The 22,897-nt window shown below is 34.8% G+C and overlaps 1 pseudogene; it reads right to left on the bottom strand.

Annotated features, from left to right (window-relative positions):
* The window catches only part of LOC113611156 (isoleucine--tRNA ligase, mitochondrial-like), a 101,882-nt pseudogene extending 79,535 nt beyond the window's left edge, over window positions 1-22,347 (bottom strand).
* Between the last annotated feature and the right edge of the window lie 550 nt (window positions 22,348-22,897).

Here is a 22,897-nt window from a genome sequence, read left to right as displayed (position 1 = left end):
CACTGTTGTGGCCTCTCCCGTGGTGGAGCACAGGCTCCAGATGCACAGGCTCAGTGGCCATGGCTCATGGGCCCAGCCACTCCACAGCATGTGGGATCTTCCCGGACCGAGGCACGAACCTGTGTCCCCTGAATCGGCAGGTGGACTCTCAACCACTTCGCCACCAGGGAAGCCCTGTATTTCATTTAAAATGTGGAAATGGAAACAAATTTTTAATATTTTCAATGAATAATTTGTTCTACCCTAAATTGTAAATGTGTTAAAATACTTCTCTTAACTTGTGAATATTAGAATAGATGTTTCCTTGAAGGTAATATACCAATTGTGTATTCTTCATTTTTATTTCATAATTTTGAAGTAGGTAAATATCATCATACATATAAGTCTTAAGTGTTTTTTTTTTTTTAAAGATCTGAGAAAACCCTGTTTGATGGGAAAAATGTGGTAGTTACACTGTCAAAACCAAAGTAATAATATAAAATATAATGGGTAAAAACAATATTTATGAAATTTGATTCAAGAATGTATCCTGAAGTCAAGGGAAGATTAGGTAAGTTTTTGAAAAATTTACCCAATAAGCTATGAGGCAAAAATAAAGTCTGCTATCCCTTTTATTAGTAATAATACTCCCTTACATTTAAAAAATATTTCAGATACTCCAGATGCTTTTACATACATTATCAAGCATGATCTCTATATCAACCCTATGAGGTAAGCAAAAGAAGCCAATATTACCTCAAAGAGGTTAAGTAGGATTTTGTAATTGGATGATAAGTGGCAGAAAACCCTCTATTTTCACTGCCAATCTAGACCTCATTCCATGCTACTCCAAATCCTCTAATATTTATTACTAATATTATACAAATTATATATATTATAAAAATATATTTTAATTATATATTTTATAAGTATATAATATATAATGTTTATATATAAATTTAATTAATTTTTAATAAATATGTAAAAAATATATATTTAAGCTGGTGGAGAAAAAAGATAAGCACAGTATTTTTGATATTTTAGTTTGAGGTAGGGAATGTTAAAAGTGATTTCAAATTTATCATTAAGCAAATATAGTAAAATTCACTGAAAAATGCAAATGTAATTTAAGGACCTGGATCCAAAACAGCTTTAAACTTATAATTTAATATATTTAACTTGAACTGCTCTCCACTAGCATGGAGGCTGCCATTGCCAAGGAGAGTTCACACAGTTAAAGGGAGTGGAACCAGCTGAGACCCAAACCTCAGGGTTTCTGCTCCAGCCCCTTGGGCCCAACCCTACACATGATAAGTCAATAACTGTCACTGAGCACAGGAGAAACCCCAGCTCATACATGACACTAGCTCTAGCACTTCCATCTCTAGCCTTACCTCCCATCAGCATGGTACCTTCCAGCACACCCCAGAGAAATATGTGACCTGTGCTCACTTCAGAGCCAGCTCTCCCACAAGAGCCACTGGATATGTGCAGACTGAATAGGGATACATCTACACATGGACACCACTTCAAGACTGTGATAGGTAACTCTTTCACCTAATTACTAAACTGATCTTTCAAGAAGTATTAAAGAGTCTTCTTTAAGTGAAAGAGAAAAGAAATGAGAATTTATAGGAAAGGAAAAAGCCTATTATTAAAGGCAAATGTGTAGTAAAGGCTGTGGATTAACTACTTAAGCTAGTACAAAGATTAAAAGATAAAAACTGTAGGGACTTCCCTGGTGGTCCAGTGGTTAAGACTTCACCTTCCAATGCAGGGGGTGCAGGTTCGATTCCTGGTCAAGAAGCTAAGATCCCACATGTCTTGTGGCCAGAACAACAAAGCATAAAACAGAAGCAATATTGTAACAAATTCAATAAAGACTTAAAAAAAAAGGACTGCAAAAAAGGTGCAAAATCAACCATAACTACAATGAACTGTTAAGGGATAGACAGAAGATGTAAAATATGATATCAGACACACAAAGTATGGGGAAAGAGAATTAAAAAATGTAGATCTATTAGAATGTGTTTGAATTTAAGTGCCTATCAGTTTAAAACATGTGGATACAGATATAGGTCAACAATGCAAACTCCATGGTAATCACAAATAAAAGCCTACAATAAACACACAAAAAATAGAGAGAAAGGAACATAAGCATAGCACTCAGAAAATCATCAAACCACAAGGGAAGAGACTAAAAGAAGAAATGAAAACAGAAAAACTGCAAAAAACAACCAGAAAACAAATAAAATGGCAGCAAGTAATACCTGTCAATAATCACTTTAAATGTCAGTGGACTAAATAGTATAATCAAAAGACATTGGGTGACTGATTGAATTAAAAATAAGCTGATCTATATGCTGAGTACAAGAGACACACACAGACTTAAAGTTACAGAATGGAAAAAGATATTCCAAGCAAAAGGAAACCAAAGGAGAGCTGGGGTAGCAATACTCATATCAGTTAAAGTACAATTTAAAACTAAGTCTATAACAAAAGACAAAGAAAGGTGTTATAAAACGATAAAAGGATCCATATAAGAGGATATAACATTTCTTAACATATATGTAACTAACATAAGAGCACCTAAATATCAAAGCAAATATTAACAGAAAAAAATGAAGAAATAGTTAATAATACAATAATGGTAGGGGACTTTAGCACCCCACTTACACCAATGGACAGATCATCCACAAAAAGAATCAATAAGGAAACAGTGGCCTTAAAATACACATTAGAGCAGTTGGACTTAATAGATATCTACAGTACATTTCATTCCAAAAGAGCAGAATAAACATTCTTTTCAAGTGCATTTGGAATGTTCTTCAGGATAGATCACATGGTAGGCCAAAAAACAAGTCTCAACAAATTTAAGAGGATAGAAATTATATTAAATATTTTTTCCAACCACAACAGTATAGAACTAGAAATCAAGTACAGGAAGAAAAATGGGAAAAGCACAAACACATGGAGACTACACAACATACTATCTAGAAACAAGTGGGTCAACAAAGTAATGAAAGAGGATAGCAGAAAATACCTCTAGACAAATAAAAATATAACTCCCAAAAATCTATGAGCTACAACAAAAGTAGTTCTAAGAGGAAACTGTATTCAGGCCTACCTCAAGCAAAGGAAATTCCCTAAACAATCTAACCTACTACCTAAATGAATTAAAAAAAAAAAAAAAGAATAAACAAAACCCAAAGTCAGCAAAGGAAAGGAATAATAAAAATCAGAGCAGAAATAAATTAGAGACAAAAATGCAATAGAAAAGTTCAATGAAATCAAGAGCTGGTTCTTTAAAAAAATAACAAAATCGGTAAGGCTTTAGCCATCCTCATTAAGAAAGAAAGAGGACCCAAATAAACAAAATAGGAAATGAAAGAGGAGAAATTACAACCAATATCACAGAGATACAAAAAAATCATAATAGAATACCCTAGGCAGTTATGTGGCAACAAATTGGACAACATAGGAGAAATGGATACATTCCTAGAAACATACAGTCTTCCAAAACTGAATCAGGAAGAAATAGATAATCTGAACAGAATAGGAGTGAAATTGAATCAGTAATCAAAAAACTCCCAACAAACAAAAGTCCAGGAGCAGACGGCTTCACAGGGGAATTCTAACAAAAATATAAAGAACAGATTATATCTATCCTTCTCAAACTATTTCAGAAATTGAAGAGGATGGAACACTCCCAAATTCAGTCTACAATGTCATAATTACCCTAATACCAAAACCAAAGAAACCACAAAAATAATACAGACCAATATTTCTAAAAAATATGGATAGAAAAATCCTCAACAAAATATTAGCACACCAAATTCAACAATATATAAAAATGATGATATACTATGATCAAGTGGGATTCATTGCAGGGATAGAAAGATGGTTCAGTATCCTCAAATTAATCAGTGTGATACAACACATTAACAGAGCAAAGAAATCATATGATCATCTCAACAGATGCAGAAAAAGCATTTGACATAATTCAACATCCATTCATGATGAAAACACTCATCAAAGTTGGTAAAGTTGTAGCATATCTCAACATAATAAAGGCCATTTATGACAAACCACAGCTAACATTATGCTTAATGGTAAAAAGCTGAAAGATTTTCCTAAAATTAGGAATAAGATAAGGATGCCCACTCCTGTCACCTTCATTTAACATAGTATTGGAAGTCCTAGCCACAGCAGTCAGACAAGAAAAATAAAGGCATCCAAATTAGAAGGGAAGAAGTAAACTGTCACTGTTTGCAGATGACATGATACTATATAGAGAAAACCCTAAAGTCTCCACCCAGAAACTATTAGAAATAATAAAGAATTCAGTAAAGTTGTGGAATACAAGATTAATATGCAGAAACACATTGTTTCTCTATACATTAATAATGAATTATCAGAAAGAGAAAACAATCCTTTTAAAAATTGCATCAAAGGAATAAAATACCTAGGAATAAACAACTCAGAAAGAGAAATACTTATAATTTGAAATTGAAGATGATATATAGAAATGGAAAGATATCCCATGTTCATGGATTGGAAAAATTAATATTGTTAAAATGTCCAGAATGCCTAAAGCAATCTACAGATTTAAGACAATCCCTATCAAAATACCCATGACATTTTTCACAGAACTAGAACAATTAATCCTAAAATTTATATGCAACTACAAAAGACCATGAATAGCCAAAGCAATCTTGAGAAAGAAGAACAAAGCTGAAGGAATCACATGTACTGACTGGTTTCAAACTGTATTACAAAGTGATCAGAACAGTATGTTATTGGCGTAAAAACAGACACATAGATAAATGGAACAGAATATAGGGCCCAGAAATAAATCCACACACATATGGTCAATTAATCTATGACAAAAGAGGCAAAAATATACAATGGGGAAAAGACAATCTCTTCAGTAAGTGGTGCTGGGAAAACTGGATAGCTATATGTAGAAGAGTAAAATTATAAAAATTTTATGCATTATAAACAAAAATAGACTCAAAAATATTAAAGATCTAAATGTAAGATGAGAAATTTAAAATTCCTAGAGGATAACATAAGAAGAACACCCTTAGACATGAGTTGTAGCAATATTTCTTTGATCTTCCTCTTCAGGAAACAAAAGCAAAAATAAACAAATGAGACCTAATCAAACTTAAAATGTTTTGTGCAGCAAAGAAAACCATTGACAAAGTGAAAAAACAACCTATCTAGTGGGAGAAAATATTTGTAAATGATATGACTGATAAGGGATTAATACTAAAAATATATAAACAACATATACAACTCAATATCAAAAAAACAAACAACCTGATTAATAAATGGGCAGAAAACCTAAATAAACATTTTTCCAAAGAAGACACACAGATGGCCAACAGGCACATGAAAAGATGCTCCGCATCACTAACCATCAGAGAAATGCAAATCAAAACCAAAATGAGATATCACCTCACTCCTGTCATCAATAAGACCAAAAATAACAAACGTTGGTGAGAAGGTGGAGAAAATAGAACCCTAGTACATTGTTGGTGGTAATGTAATTTGGAACAGCCACTATGGAAAACAGTATGGAGGTCCCTCAAAAACTAAAAACAGAAGTACCATATGATACAGCAATTCCATTTCTGGGTATATCTGAAGAAAATGAAAACACTAATTTGATAAGATATATGCACCCCAATGTTCATAGCAGCATTATTTACAATAGCCAAGATAGGAAGCAACCTGAGTCCATCAACAGATGAATGGATAAAGAAGATGTGATATATATATGCATATATATATATATATATACTGAGTGAAATAAGTCAGACTGAGAAAGACAAAAATTTTGTAATCACTTATATGTGCAATCTACGAAATAAAACTAATGAATATAAAAAAACAGAAACAGACTCACAGATATAGAGAACAAACTAGTGGTTACCAATGGGGGGAGGGGCAAAATGGGGGTATAGGATTAAGAGGTACCAAGTATTATGTGTAAAATAAATAAGGGAGTAAATAATGGAGTATAATCTATAAAAATATTGAATCACTATGTTGTACTTCTGAAACTAATATAATATTGCAAATCAACTATACTTTAATATATATGTTATATGTATGTGTGTATATATATGCATGTATAGAGAAATAGAGAGAGAACTTGAATATCACAGTTAACAATGGGTCCCTTAAGTAGCCCATTTCTAATTCTCCCTATCAAACAGGAAAAAGAAAGTACAGTAGACACAGCCTGTCTCAGAGCCATTGTACTTGATTTTCCTGCTACTCAGAATATGCTTCCTCTTCACATGGTCACCTCACCCCAAATGCCACCTCCTTAAAGAGGTCTTTCCTGACCAGGCTAACCACAGCATAGAAGACTCAGTATTGGTGAAGGTATAGTATTCACTTAGTTTTTATATTCCGCATATTTGGGTTGGTTGACATCAAGCAGTCATTTGAGTTGATCAATGAGTCAGTGTGAGACATTGTTTTACTTATCTGATAGTGCCTACTCCTGCCATGAGATACCTATGTATAGCAATAACTGGAGAGGTGCTTTCATTCTTGACTTTATGAAGATAACAAACCAGTTGGCTGAAAATGACTGGTTCTATGGAATTATTGCTGTCAAAATTTGAGATTAGGACTTCTCTTTTCCTGAGTTGCTGTAGACCAGCTCTTAATCTTCATTGTGCCCCACCAATCTCTTATTCCCTGACATTCTGTAATGATATATCATTTCTTTGTTTTAGTGCCCTTATTTTTGTTTTTAGATAATAACCTTCAAATGCTCAAAATTTTTCTGAAAAATGACTTCATTAAAAGTTTACTTCCCTGAAATTCACTCCTCAAAATGATGGCAATTTGCTTAACCAATTAACTTGGTGATGATTTGTGTTGGTCTACTTAGGCATACATATCCATTTTTCTATCCCTTAGTACTTTGCCCTGCTATTTGCTCTCTCTCCTAACTGCACCTTTTTTCTTACTTGGTACTCATAATGGGAAGCTGGTAGAGTATATCCCCTTTGTCGGCAAGATTCATTTTCTGATTGGAGTCCAAGTAAAAATGGGTACTAAGTACCCAGCTACCCAATAACTTACCTCTCTAGCAGTTGTATATCAGAGGAATTACTGTTTCCCTCTTAACACCCATTTGCACATGGGCTAAAGAGGACCAGTGTTTTAGTGTTACCTGTACTGCTATCCTAAGTCAAGAACTGTATAGTCAAGAACAATAAAATGTTTATTATTTCACTCTATTTTAAGGCAAATAAGTTATCCTGCCACCAGGTTATTGGTGCTTACAGAATACACAAGAGTCTTGGGCCAGAGACAAAGAACTTTAAGTACACATAACATTAGAAATAGCAAGATAATCAGTATCTTCTTATGCCAGGTCCTCAAGCCCCAATTCCCACAGGGTCACATGAAGAGGGCAATGTGACACATATTACAGGAGAGGAACCCTGAACTCAGGGAAACTAAGTATTTTATAACAGGCAGTAAGCAAGTTGTTCTTTGGTGCAGAACTAGACTATCTATGTCTTTTAAGGCTGTCAGCAAACCAGCTCTTTGCTCCAGAGGGAATCTTTATCTCTATCTTCTAAAGTTGTTCACTATACAAACATCTTTGAAAAAACAGTCAGGAATAATATCTGTCAGTATCTCTGCTCACAACATGAGTGGAAATGTAAAAGACGTGTGTGAAAGACCCACATCTCCTAACAATATGCACCCTTCATTTTTATACCTTTTTTTATACTACCTTGGCTTCTGTTGAATTTTCCTACTCCAACAACCACTTTGACAAATATAAGTGTTAAAATAATATGATTAATATAAAACCAAATTATGTAACTTTTATTACATAATTATAAATTCTATCAATAGGACACCAAGCAACAGAGTGAGAGCAACCTACATCAAGCATGATCCTAGGATCCTGACATCAAGCATGATCCTAGGATCCTGAACACTTCCAGCTGAACAAATCCCATAAACCATCACACACTATCTTCAATATCCAGGTGGCTTTCTCCTTACATTCCTATATCAACATTTTCATTTTCCCTGAGGGAAATAATCCAACAACAGAAGTATATATTAGTAATTACACTGTTTCTGCCTTGGCATGCAAGAATGCCTAGGGCAATTTTATCATCTATAAAAAATCCTAGGGCAGTAAGTTGTTACTGTTGTAAATGTCTTTCAAGGACAAGGTCTTGTCACTTCAGCTAAACTCAAACAAAAATTTCATACCATCATTTCAAATTGTATGACTCCAAACATAGGGATGATTATCTGTATATAGATATCAAGTCAGTTATACCTCTGGAAGCTCCCTTGAGTCATCAAGGGTAGTCTCACTTCAAGAGACCTCTCAGATGTAACTCTCATCTGAGAGTTACATAATCTACTGGTATTTCTTTAATAGTTGAAAGTTTCTTATAATCTCTACTAAGCTATAAATTACCACAATTTGGGGGAAAAGACAAGATAATGACAAGAAGTATAGTATTGGGGGTGTACATGGTGTGGCGTCATTGGGACAAGAGGGGCTTTTCCAGTTATTGAGACTCCAAGTGGGACCTACATCAACAGGAGGCCAGGTTGACAGAGCTTTCATTGTGGCCTCCCAGTAACCTGGTAGATTTTAGAGTTCCTATTTCAGTTTGAATAATTATGACTAAACCTTATTTTAAAGAAAACTTCCTGAAGGGGGCCTATTCTTTTCTGTTTGTTCATGCCACCAGGCAGGAGACATTTTTCTACTCAGAAAATGAATGAACAACAGCTATGGAAATGGAGGTTGGGAAGATACTTCAAGGTACTGACAGTTGTTTTTACATGGAAGGTACTAGAGTTAAGGCCATGCTCTGCAGTTTTGATAGACTTCTTGTAGGATTAAACAGAGTAGTAATCAAATCATGGTCAGAGTTTCCTGACAAAAGATAGCAGTCAACTAATTTTAGGTGCTTGATGCTGCAGTTTGTGGGAACCACATCAGAATGTTTTTCTTAATGAGTGATGTTCAGGGGAGGTCCTTAAAGAAAAAGATCATTAATGTCAGCCACATCCTCATGTTTTCTAGAGTCTGAGGTTTTCCCTCCCATGTACCACCATGATTGCTTTCTCTCTATATTTCCCACCCCCCAAATTTCATATGTCCCATTCTAGCAGCTACAAGCTCAATTCTTCTTCAGTTATATCTTGCTTGAATACAGACCTTTTGTCCAAAATGGTCAGGTGCAAGAAGGACAGGGTTTATATACAACTTAAAGAGACACAGTTTGTCCACCACTTCATGGCCACCCATGAAGGCCACTATTGGGAGACTTATGATCCAATGTAGTCAAATGAGTTTTGTTGTAGTTATGATCTAGAACTATGTCAATTCAAAAAGAGAATCCATGAGCTTGTACCAGAATTATGTTGAATTCCCTAGGCCTTCTTTGGCTGTACTCGGTGTACCAACCCACCAGATTGGCCTGGAGTTGTTAAGGACAAGAAAGAACTATTATGCTCAGGAATGGATTAAATCTCAAATTTTAAAAATAGGTCTATATAACTCTCCACCCATTTTGTCATGAGAATTAGCCAGGAATTAGACTAGAGGAGATGACTCATTTCTGGGGACAGCTGTATTCAACGAACAAAAATTGCCTTACTGAAGTGTGCAGACCAGGAAGATGTGAGAAAAGTAGTTTTAGAAGTCTTTTGTTATTTTATTTTTAAGTAAGCTTTTTTAAACACAAGACAAAATCAGATACCTGTGTATGACAGGATGTATGAAGGGTTGATCAAATATCCTGAATCAAATATCAGTTCCCTGTGAGTGGCTTTTGCAAAAACAGAAGGAGGAGGGTGAGTGGAGAAGAAGAAGAGGAAGAAGAAGGAGAAGGAGAAGGAGGGGAAGAAGAAGGAGGAGGGGGAAGAGGAGGAGTAAAAGGTGGGAGGAGGGGAGAAGGAGAAGAAGAAGAGAAAGAAAAAGAAGAAGAAGGGTGCTCGTCTTTAATCTGCCAGTGTTTTGTTTTCCAAGTGGCAGACCAAAGAGCTACATCACTGGCAAGACTTAAAAGCTCATTAAAAATGTAATAAGGTTCATCAAAGAAAGTATTGCCCAGAGCTATAAGAATAGTAGAGTTCTACCCATGAGTGGAGTAACCAGATCCAACATTATTTCTGTATAGCTGACAGTAAGTTGAAATTGTATGTTAACCTAGTTTACACCTTCTAGTTTTAGCTTAGTCAAACCATCAGCAAACCAAGCTTAAGCATTAGGTAAATCTCTATAAATCAAGGACTCCATTGAGCCAGAGGCTATGCATCAGGTGACAGAGTGGAACACAAATTTTCTCTGAAGGGATAGCTGTTATTTTTTTCAGATAAAGTCAAGATACCACTAAGACCAGGCCTGCTGTATTGCCGAATATTGAATTTCCACTTCACCAGTGCAACTTGTAGAGCCCTTTTAACTTTTTAGTCATTGAGTTGAAATTGACTCACCTCAAAATGAGAATATTATACCAGAGAGTCACAAAGCCTCCATGGAGCAGGTATTTTGTCTTGATAGCAGCCCAGTAGCAAGGTTCATAACAACACTCCTTTTCAGATGGTATGTATCTAACAGCTGTGTCAGGGAGATAATGAGTAAAACATCCTAAAAGGTTTCTCTAGGTGCAGGCTACCTTCCTTTACCAAAGGCTCTGATCTGCAAAACCATTAGTCAAAGAGTTATAGATCAAAAGGTTGATTATGGCTAAAGAGCTCCAAAGTTAAAGATCATGTCAGGGCTTGCTGAACCTCCTCCAATGCAACCTACTTATGTGGACCTCAGACAACAGATGTCAAATTATGAGATAACCAGTATAAAGAACAAGTAGAATCCCCAAGTCAAGCACATTCTATCTTCAATATGCAACATGGTCAATAAGGTGCTGCCTTTCCTTTTTTGTGGTGATGGTGATGCGGGAAGGAAGAGATATCAGTCTTTCCTTGACTGCCAGAGATATTGGGTGTTGTGAATCTGCACCTGGTCTCAGTAAGTGTGCCTGCCTCCTGCTCTAGAAAGAGGTAAAGTCTTTATATACTCAGGCTGTGAGCAAATCTGCCATTTGCTCTAGAAAGTGATACCATGTCTATCTTCCAAGATTGTTTGTTATACAAACAAGAGGTCTATGGAGAAATATCTCCGAACAGAAGAGTATTAGAGAAGTCAAATAACTGGCACAGTTTTAATAAAATTGACTGAAGTAGCAGTCAACCATCACTGCCACCAATTATTGTAATGTATTATGGTTCAGGAGATTTCTTTATTGCTCCATTATTAAATTGTTGATTTATAGTAAAAATTTATATATTGGTTTGTTCACTCAAATGTATATATTGTTCATTAACTACTAGTAAATTGAAAACATAGATTTAAAAGTACTAATATAAAATTATGGTATCGCTTATGTGTGGAATCTAAAAAAGGGGTACAAATGAACTTACATACAAAACAGAAATAGAGTTATAGATGTAGAATATAAACTTATGGTTACCAGGGGATGGCCGGGAGGAATAAATTGTAAGATTGGAATTGATATATAGACACTGTTATATGTAGAATAGATAACTAATAAGGACCTACTGTATAGCCCAAGTATTGCATTCTACTCAATACTCCATAATGGCCTATATGGGTAAAGAATCTAAAAGAGAGTGGATATATGTATATGTATAACTGATTCACTTTGCTTTATACCTGAAACTAACACAACATTGTAAATCAAATGTACTTCAATAAAAATTTTTAAAAATTAAGTAAAAAAAATAAGAAATAAAAGTACTAATATAAAAAATGCTCTCTCTTCAGATTTTTATTTTGACAACTTTAAAATCCTACCAAGCTTTTGCTTTTTTTAACTCTGAAAATAAATCTAGATAAACATACAATTAAAAAAATCTGGTTTTAAACATAAAATGTTATTGATGGAAGTCACATTATTGATGGAGGCAGCTTAATGAAGTAGAAAGGACACCAATTTTACAAGTTCATGTCAAATCTCTACAAATTAGAAAATAGGAAGTCTTGGGAATATTATACACCTAATTCCCTAACCTTAAATTTTGGTCTACTGCTCATTTAGTTTATTGCAATTGATAAGGATACTGAAATAATATATGTAACAGATCTAACAGAGGCCTAGAAGACTGTGAGAACACGTTAATTTCTTCTCCATTCTCTGTTGATGTCATGATAACCAAAATATCTTATCCATCTTTATAAATAGAGTAACATTCTTCTTCTTCCAAGTAATTTCCCTAGAAGCCTGTGTGTGTTCCCAGAGGCTCAATATCTCCTCAGCAGCTGTGGGCCTCAAAATATTTCTTAGAACAACAGTGAAATCACTCAGTAAAGGTACTTATAAAGTCTACTATCAAAGGAACGAAGGAGTCTTTCTTAGAGCTGAACCTGAGTTTGACTCCAAGAACAAATAATTACAATGCATTGTGACATCTTGCATTTTTATAAATCTTCGTAAATCACTTCTCATACTCTATATCCACAGAAATCCTTTGAGAGTATAATATAGGAGAACCTGTAGATTTGAAGTAGAAAATTTGTTTAGTTTTCTGAGAGGGGCCATTATTATGTTTCATTAGGTTTAGTTTTCATTGAAAATATGTTCAACTTTCAAATTTGTGAATAGACAAATAACTAAACTCTGTAAGTCTCTGATAGTTTCTGAGTTGATTCATGTCTATTAGCTGTGAAGAAATAAACTTTACTCAAAAAATATGAATGAAACTACTAATTCTTAAATCTAGTTTTTGAAGTGAAGTAAATTGATTTATTTTCTGGATCTATGAAAGTATATTCAGTATCTAGATATCTAACCAAAGAAGAAATAAGGCATCTCCTTCTCTCAAGACACAAGCCTGATTGAAAAAGCAGTCAGTATTCTTAAATATTTCAAATGACATATGTCTCTTTGAGAGAGACTTCTGCATAGGGGTCAAGGAGAGACTCACTTTGTTGGCCAATAGGGTGCACTGAAAAAACTGTTCTACAGGTACATGGTGTACTTGAGAACCAAATTAAGGAGTTGATTCAACATGTAATAGCTGAAGTAGCATTTTATATCTGTTTTAGATATGACTTTGTGTATATTTATTTCCATAATAGTTTCATAGATTTTAGAACTGCTTTCTTGGTTAGATGGTCCAATGAATTGATTCAATTTATCCCAACAGTGGGTTTAAACGTATTTTATTTTCCCATGAATGACTAGTTTATTTGTTTTCATAGAAATCTCAGTCCAAAAATATTTCTGCTGAATCAGTTTCACCACTTCCCTCAGCTAGTCATGCAGCTAATTTCAGCAGAGGTCTGAGATTAGGCAAGATAGTGAAGTGTATTGACAATGTGGTCCAGACCTTAATTTATAGTCTTGGTTAAAATTAAGGTTGGCTTTGCCTTTGGCCCCGAGACCAGAGAAACACCTCATGCTAGAACTATCATTAGGTCAACCCGAAGAATGTAGCTAAATTGCAACTATATTTGTCTTTGGAATCATTCTTTTTCTTCTCCTTACTGTTCCTGCCTTGATACATAGGTAGTTTAGAGCTTCCTTGTTCATGTGTCAAATCCACAATGGAGGGTACCTCTCCAGGCTTCTCTGCTCTAACAAGCACTGCCTCTATGCTAGAACTTTCCTTCTTCTACTTTTCACTAAAATATATTTGCCCAAAGAAAATTATCTCAAATAATTTAAAAAAATATGTTGCTTTTCAACCTATAGACATTTTCAAGAAGCAAGTGCTGAGATAGAATTTGGAGTGCAAGATATGGGATTAACACTTAAAAGAAGAAGGGGAGGAGGTAGGATTAGGCAGGAAAAGAAGTTGAATTGAAATGAAGGCTGAATAACTTCTGCCAACCCAGCAGGGAGTTCTGAAACAAACATTGCCCATCAGAGCAGTGTTACATTGGGCATAAATGACCAAAACTGTGTACCCCTACTTTGTTCAGTCAACACATGCTGACTCCACTAGGAGCTGTGAACTTGTGCATAGCACTGTCTAGAGCTGTCAACTAGAGGCAGTGTACTGACTGCATTCTCCACAACTGTGTAGAAGTTTTTCTTTCAAAGGGGATCCAGAGACAGCATTTCTGCGTCATTCTGACTCACATGATTAAGTAATTCATATTAACGTCTTGAGTACTAATGGCATACTTAACACTTTCTCAAATGTATTACTTGGAATAGAGGTTAAAAAGTGTTCTAGAGTAAAAATATTTTCCATTTATGTAGTTCCATGAAACTTTTCATCACACAAAATTAAAGAGGTTCTTTTGTTGCAGAATTTATTGTCCTTATTAATATCAATGTATTATCTAGTATACAATGAGACATCAAGAGGAAATGAATATTTCTCAAATATATGTATATATAGAGACTTTAATTTTCTTCCAATAATGTATTTAATATCTTTCAGAACACTAATAATTTGGAATATCATATTAAATAACTGGTTAGTAAATATTTGGTGAACACTTAGTGAAATTTTTCCTCAAATTAATCAAGACAAAATAACCTAATTTTATTTTTTAAATTGTCATTTAATTGGGAAATTCATTTAATAAAGTAAATATTGCTAAATGTTTGCCAAATATAAGCTACATTAGGTAATTTTCTGGTGGGCTATATGATAAAATATTGGCCAATATTAATATTATTCTGTAGGTTCCTCTGAGTGAATAGTTTCCTAAAATAATTTGATTAATTTGTTGATGCTTCACTGGAGAAAGTATTATATTGACATGCCACTGAACTCTGTATTTGATGGTACTTTTATAAAATTTATCCTAACCCACTTGGTATTTCTATCAGCAACTTTAATGAAAACATTGACAGCATGCCTATCAAATTCTCAAGCAATGCAAAAGTAGAGGATTGATCTTATGTACTGAAATTCAAAATTCAAATTAGAAATAAGCACTATAACTAAATGTATAGCCTCAAACTGAGATTGATTTAACAAGAAAATACAATAATCGATATATTGGTTCCCAAATCTTGCTCAAGTGTATTCTGGATATGACCAGAATTTGAGAAAGTTCATAGGAAAAAGATTTATAAAACTTAGCAGATTATGCACTTAATATGTTTCAACACTGTAATGACTGTTTAAAAGTCTCACATTATTATTACATGGAAATAATAGAACTGTTCTCTTCAGAGATTAAATTCAGACATATTTTACTTTCCCTTGGATATTCCACATCTGGAATATGTTTAGTCGTGGTTGTGATATTTTAAAAAGAAGTTGACAAACTGTGAGTCTTTGAGGTACAGAAACCAACATATAATTAAAATACATAAAAAATGTTGAAAGGAACTTGTTGATTTTAGCATAGAGAAGGCAAAACTAAAAGTTGAAGGTAGTCATTGGATGCACTGTCATATTAAGAGGGAATAAGCTCATCATGTGATATTCCACAGAAAAAAGTAAAAGAAAGAGGTTTCTGTATGTCTGAATATTAGTTTTCTTGGACTACTGTAAGGCATTTTCACAAACTCTGTACCCTGAAAAAAATAGAGACCAGAGGGCAGACAGCAGAAGCAAGAAGAACTACAATCCTGCAGCCTGTGGAACAAGAACCACATTCACAGAAAGATAGACAAGATTAAAAGGCAGAAGGCTATGTACCAGATGAAGGAACAAGATAAAACCCCAGAAAAACAACTTAATCAAGTGGAGATAGGAAACCTTCCATAAAAAGTATTCAGAATAATGATAGTGAAGATGATCCAGTACCTTGGAAAAAGAATGGAGGCAAAGGTTGAGAAGATGCAAGAAATGTTTAACAAAGACCTAGAAGAATTAAAGAACAAACAAACAGAGATGAACAATACAATAACTGAAATGAAAACTACACTAGAAGGAATCAATAGCAGAATAACTAAGGCAAAGAATGGATAAGTGACCTGGAAGACAGAATGGTGGAATTCACTGCTGTGGAACAGAATAGAGAAAAAAGAATGAAAAGAAATTAAGACAGCCTAAGAGACCTCTGGGACAACATTAAACACAACAACATTTGCATTATAGAGGTCCCAGAAGGAGGAGAGAGAGAGAAATGATGAGAGAAAATATTTGAAGAGATTTTAGTCAAAAACTTCCTTAACATGGGAAAGGAAATAGCCACCCAAGTCCAGGAAGAGCAGAGAGTCCCATACAGGATAAACCCAAGGAGAAACATGCAGAGGCACATAGTATTCAAATCTGCAAAAATTAAAGACAAAGAAAAATTATTGAAAGCAAAAAGGGAAAAATGACAAATAACATGCAAAGGAACTCCCATAAGGTTAACAGCTGATTTCTCAGCAGAAATTATACAAGCCAGAAGGGAGTCACATGATATACTTCAAGTGATGAAAGGGAAGAACCTACAACCAAGTTTACTCGACCTGTCAATGATCTCATTCAGATTTGATGGAGAAATCAAAAGCTTTACAGACAAGCAACAGCTAAGAGAATTCAGCACCACCAAACTAACTCTACAACAAATGCTAAAGGGACTTCTCTAAGTGGGAAACACAAGAGAAGAAAAGGACCTACAAAAACAAAAACAAACCGAAAACAATTAAGAAAAAGGTAATAGGAACATACATATTGAAAATTACCTTAAATGTGAATGGATTAAATGCTCCAACCAAAAGACACAGGCTTGCTGAATGGATACAAAAACAAGACCCATATATATGCTGTCTACAAGACACCCACTTCAGACCTAGGGATACATACAGACTGAAAGTGAAGGGATGGAAAAAGATATTCCATGCAAATGGAAATCAAAAGAAAGCTGGAGTAGCAATACTCATTTCAGATAAAATAGACTTTAAAATAAAGAATGTTGCAAGAGTCAAGGAAGGACACTACAAAACTACATAATGGTCAAGGGATCAATCCAAGAAGAAGATACAAGAATTATAAATATATATGCACCCAACATAGGAGCACCTCAATACATAAGGCAACTGCTAACAGCTTTAAAAGAGGAAATCAATAGTAGCACAATAATAGTGGGGAGCTTTAACACCGCACTTCAACCAATGGATAGATGATCCAAAATGAAAAAAAAAAAAAAAAAAAAAGGAAACAGAAGCTTTAAATAACAAAATAGAGCATATAGATTTAAATGATATTTATAGGACATTCCATCCAAAAACAGCAGGTTACACTTTCTACTCAAGTGATCAGGGATCATTTTACAGGATAGATCACATCTTGGGTCACAAATCAAGCCTCAGTAAATGTCAGAAAATTGAAATCATATGAAGCATCTTTCCTGAACACAACACTATGAGATTAGAAATGAATTACAGGGAAAAAAATGTAAAAAAACTCTAACATATGGAGACTAAACAATATGTTACTAAATAACCAAGAGATCACTGAAGAAATCAAAGAGGAAATTAAAAAAAAAATACCTACAGAGAGAAATGACAATGAAAACACGATGATCCAAAACCTATGGGATGCAGCAAAAGCAGTTCTAAGAGGGAAGTTTACAGCTATACAAGCCTACCTCAAGAAACAAGAAAAATCTCAAATAAACAATCTAACATTACACCTAAAGGAAATAGAGAAAGAAGAACAAAAAATAAAATACAAAGTTAGCAGAAGGAAAGAAATCATAAAGATCAGAGCAGAAATAAATGAAATAGAAACAAAGAAAACAATAGCAGGGATCAATAAAACCTAAAGCTGGTTCTTTGAGAAGATAAACAAAATTGATAAACCATTAGCCAGACTCATCAAGAAAAGAGGGAGAGGACTCAAATCAATAAAATTAGAAATGAAAAAAGAGAAGTTACAACAGACACCACAGAAATACAAAGCATCCTAAGAGACTACTACAAGCACCTCTATGCCAATAAAATGGACAACCTGGAAGAAATGGACAAATTCTTAGCAAGGTATAATGTTCCAAGACTGAATCAGGAAGAAATAGAAAATATGAAGAGAAAAATCACAAGTAATGAAATTGAAATTGTGATTAAAAATCTTCCAGCAAACAAAAGTCCAGGAGCAGATGGCTTCAGAGGTGAATTCTATCAAACATTTAGAGATGAACTAACACCCATCCTTCTCAAACTCTTTTTTTTTTTTTTTTGGCGGTACGCGGGCCTCTCACTGCTGTGGCCTCTCCTGCTGCGGAGCACAGGCTAGAGACGCGCAGGCTCAGCGGCCATGACTCATGGGCCCAGCCGCTCCGCGGCATGTGGGATCTTCCCCGACCGGGGCACGAACCCGTGTCCCCTGCATCGGCAGGCGGACTCTCAACCACTGCGCCACCAGGGAAGCCCCCCTTCTCAAACTCTTACAAAAAATTGTGGAGAAAGGAACACTGCCAAACTCATTCTATGAGGCCACCATCACCCTGATACCAAAACCAGACAAAGATACTACAAAAAAGAAAATTACAGACCAATATCACTGATGAATATAGATGCAAAAATCCTCAACAAAATACTAGCAAACAATGTCCAACAACACATTAAAGGATCATACAAGATGATTAAGTGGGATTTATCCCAGGGATGCAAGGATTTTTCAATATAAGCAAATCAATGTGATACACCATATTAACAAATTGACAAATAAAAACCATATGATTATCTCAATAGATGCAGACAAAGCTTTTGACAAAATTCAACAACGATTTATGATAAAAAAAAAAAAACTCTACAGAAAATGGGCATAGATAGAACCTACCTCAACATAATAAAGGCTATATAAGACAAACCCAAAGCAAACATCATTCTCAATGGTGAAAAACTGAAAGCATTTCCTCTAAGATCAGGATCAAGACAAGGATGTCCACTCTCACCACTACTTTTCAACATCGTTATGGAAGTCCTAGCCACAGCAATCAGAGAAGAAATATAAATAAAAGGAATACAAATTGGAAATGAAGAAGTAAAACTGTCACTGTTTGCAGATGACATGATAGGGCACATACAGAATCCTAAAGATGCCACCAGAAAACAGCTAGACCTAATCAATGAATCTGGTAAAGTTGCAGGATACAACATTAATGCACAGACATCTGTTGCATTCCTATACACTACTGATGAAAAATCTGAAAGAGAAATTAAGGAAACACTCTCATTTACCTTTGCAACAAAATGAATAAAATACCTAGGAATAAGCCTACTTAGGGAGACAAGAGACCTGTATGCAGAAAACTATAAGACACTGATGGAAGAAATTAAAGATGATGCCAACAGTGTTCTTGGATTGGAAGAATCAATATCGTGAAAATGACTCTACTATCAAAAGCAATCTACAGATTCACTGAAATCCCTATCAAATTACCAATGGCATTCTTTATGGAACTAGAAAAAAAATCTTAAAATTTGTATGGAGACAAAAAAGACCCCTATTAGCCAAAGCAGTCTTGAGGGAAAAAAAATGGAGCTGGAGGAATCAGACTCCCTGACTTCAGATGATACTATAAAGCTACAGTAATCAAGACAATATGGTGCTGGCACAAAATCATTAACATACATCAATAGAACAAGATAGAAAGGCCATAGATAAACATATGCACCTATGGTCAACTAATCTATGACAAAGGAGGCAAGGATATACAATGGAGAGAAGATAACCTCTTCAATAAGTGGTGCTGGGAAAACTGGACAGCTACATGTAAAAGAATGAAATTAGAACACTCCCTAACACCATACTCAAGAATAAACTCAAAATGGATTAGAGACCTAAATGTAAGACCAGACACTATGAAACTCTTCCAGGAAAACATAGAAAGAACACTCTTTGACATAAATCACAGCAAGACCTTTTTTGATTCACCTCCTAGAGTAATGGAAATAAAAACAAATGGGACCTAATGAAACTTAAAAGCTTTTTCACAGCAAAGGAAACCATAAACAAGATGAAAAGACAACCTTCAGAGTGGGAGAAAATATTTGCTAATGAATCAACGGACAAAGGATCAATCTCCAAAACATATAAACAACTCATGCAGCTCAATATTAAAAAAAGCAAACATCCCAATCCAAAAATGGGCAGAAGACCTAAATAGACAATTCTCCAAAGAAGATATACAGATGGCCAAGAAGCACATGAAAAGCTGCTCAACATCACTAATTATTAGAGAAATGTAAATCTAAACTACAATGAGGTATTGCCTCACAACAGTAAGAATGGGCATCATCAGAATATCTACGAACAATAAATTCTGGAGATGGTGTGGAGAAAAGGGGACCCTCTTGCACTGTTTGTGGGAATGTAAATTGATGGAGGCACTATGGAGAACAGTATAGAGGTTCCTTAAAAAACTAAAAATAGAATTACCATATGATCCAGCAATCCCACTACTGGGCATATACCCAGAGAAAACCATAATTCAAAAAGACACATGCACCCCAATGTTCATTGCACCACTATTTACAGTAACCAGGTCATGGAAGCAACCTAAATGCCCATTGACAGATGAATGGATAAAGAAAATGTGGTACATATATACAATGAAATATTACTCAGCCATAGAAAAGAACAAAATTGGGCCATTTGTTGAGACGTGGATGGATCTAGAGACTGTCATACAGAGTGAAGTAAGTCAGAAAGAGAAAAACAAATATCGTATATTAACGCATATATGTGGACCCTAGAAAAATGGTACACATGAACCGGTTTGCAGGGCAGAAATAGAGACACAGATGTAGAGAAGAAACGTATGGACACCAAGCGGCAAAAGGGGTGCAATGATGTGGGTGTTTGTGTGATGAATTGGGTGATTGGGATTGACATGTATACACTGATGTGTATAAAATTGATGACTAATAAGAACCTGCTGTGTAAAAAAAAAATTAAATAAAAGTATAAAAAAAAAGAAATATATTTTCTCACCATACTGGAGGCTAGAAATCCAAAATCAAGGTGTCAACAATGCCATGCTTATTCTGAAGACTCTAGGGAAAAATATTTCCTTACCTCTTCTTAGCTTTTCGTTGTTAACAGCAATACTTTGGATTCCTTGGCTTGTGGCTGCATAATTCCTATCTCTGTCTTCATCACATGGCATCATCCTCTCCTGTGTCTTCGCATAGGCTTTCTAAAAGGACACCAATCAATATCTTAACTAATTACATCTGCAAACACCAGATTTCCAAATAATGTCACATTCTGAGTTTTCAGGTAGACATACGTTTGAGAGTACACTATTCAACCCAATATAGTCTGACCCCCCAATTCACATCTGTCCCTTGTGCCCAATATGTTCACTCTATTCTAATATCCCTGAAAGTCTTCACCCATTTCATCAACTCAAAAGTTCCATATCTCACCACCAAAATCACCTAAATCAGATGTAGGTGAGACTCTGAAAATGATCCATCCTGGAGCAAAACTCCTCTTCATCTGTGGACCTGTGAAACTAGAAAGCAAGTTATGTGCTCCAAAATATAGTGGTTAGACAGGGAAGAATAGATATTCCCCGTGGGATAGCAAAAGAATGGAGCTATATCATTCTAGTCTCTGCCTTCGGTAGCCACATGGCCATCTTCACTATGTGTTTTCACATGTCCTTCACATAAAGATACAAGTCATTGGATTCAGAATTCTCCTTGGTAGCAGAATCGGCAGTTTCAAAACTAAAGAGATGAAAAAATTGATACATATAAATGTATTTATATATATTTAATGCATATGTCCCTTTATACATATATTTTTAAATGTGTTGATCTCAGATCTTTTAGAAAAATCTTTGGTCAACATGTTTCTGTATTTTCTGGCCTCAAACACACCTGTAGTTCTCATTCCAAGGTGACTTTCACTTTGTGTGTGAGGAGAACATGCATTTCTGACACTTGAATCATGCCCTTCTGAAGGGCATGGGTTAAGCTAAAGATGAGTGATGATTTCCAAAGAAATTGATGTCACTGACAGAAAAGTGTCCTGACACAATGGATGTTAAGGTTTTATTCCTCAAAGGTCCTGTCTCTCTTTCATCAAGTATCAAGACTATTCATTGTGGAAAAATGATAGAACAAACCTGGACAGAGTATATAGTTCTTGTTCATTCATTGTTCCCTTGTAGTTGTGTTTGTGCATGCAAATCTATTGCAAGAAATCAACTGATACTTAGAAAAGATTTTTTTAACCTAAAATAGATAATTCTGGGGGAAAAGCTCATGGGTAGAAGGATAAGATGAATAGGAACTAATTATGAATAACCTCCACTCAGGATTTATTTTTATAAAAACCTCAAGTTTTATAAAAATAAGAGAGACATGTGCTAGCTAAGAAATGTTACCTAATCCAATAACTCACCAAATTCATCAGGCCTTAAATCTAGTACATTTGTATAAGAAAACATCCAAAACTCAAACAGCTCATTTTGTTTATGGATTATCTGGATTAAACATATCAATATTCTATTTTACTTTGACATTATGATATACTCCTTTTGTGCCACTCTGAGGAATACTTAGCTTCCAGATGAGTGTAAATGGTAAGGCTTTAAACTATGCTCCACATATATCCCTTTAACAGAGAGTATTTTATTTAGGGAAAAGAAGATTAAAGATGTACATAAGACCTATCATTTAACACCTGAAAGATGAACATGACAAAAATAATGTAAATATCCTTATTATGGCCTAACTGAGAAGAAAGTAGAAGCTCTGCAAATTCTGGGATCGTTGTATTGTTTTGTTTTGTTTTGTTTTTTCCCCTGATGTATCCTTAGGACCTAAACTGTGATTGGCATATGATAATCACTCAATATTTGTTTGACAAATGAATGAAGCCATAAGGTCACATTTCACTTTAATATGAATATTTGTTTTAATAGCCATGCTCAAAGTTAGAAGTAAGCTACCTATTACTG

The sequence above is a fragment of the Aethalodelphis obliquidens genome, unplaced genomic scaffold (genome assembly GCF_003676395.1).
Source record: "Aethalodelphis obliquidens isolate GAN/ISIS:26980383/991018 unplaced genomic scaffold, ASM367639v1 scaffold68, whole genome shotgun sequence".
Lineage (NCBI taxonomy): Eukaryota > Metazoa > Chordata > Mammalia > Artiodactyla > Delphinidae > Aethalodelphis > Aethalodelphis obliquidens.
This window is presented reverse-complemented; position numbering and strand designations above follow the sequence as displayed.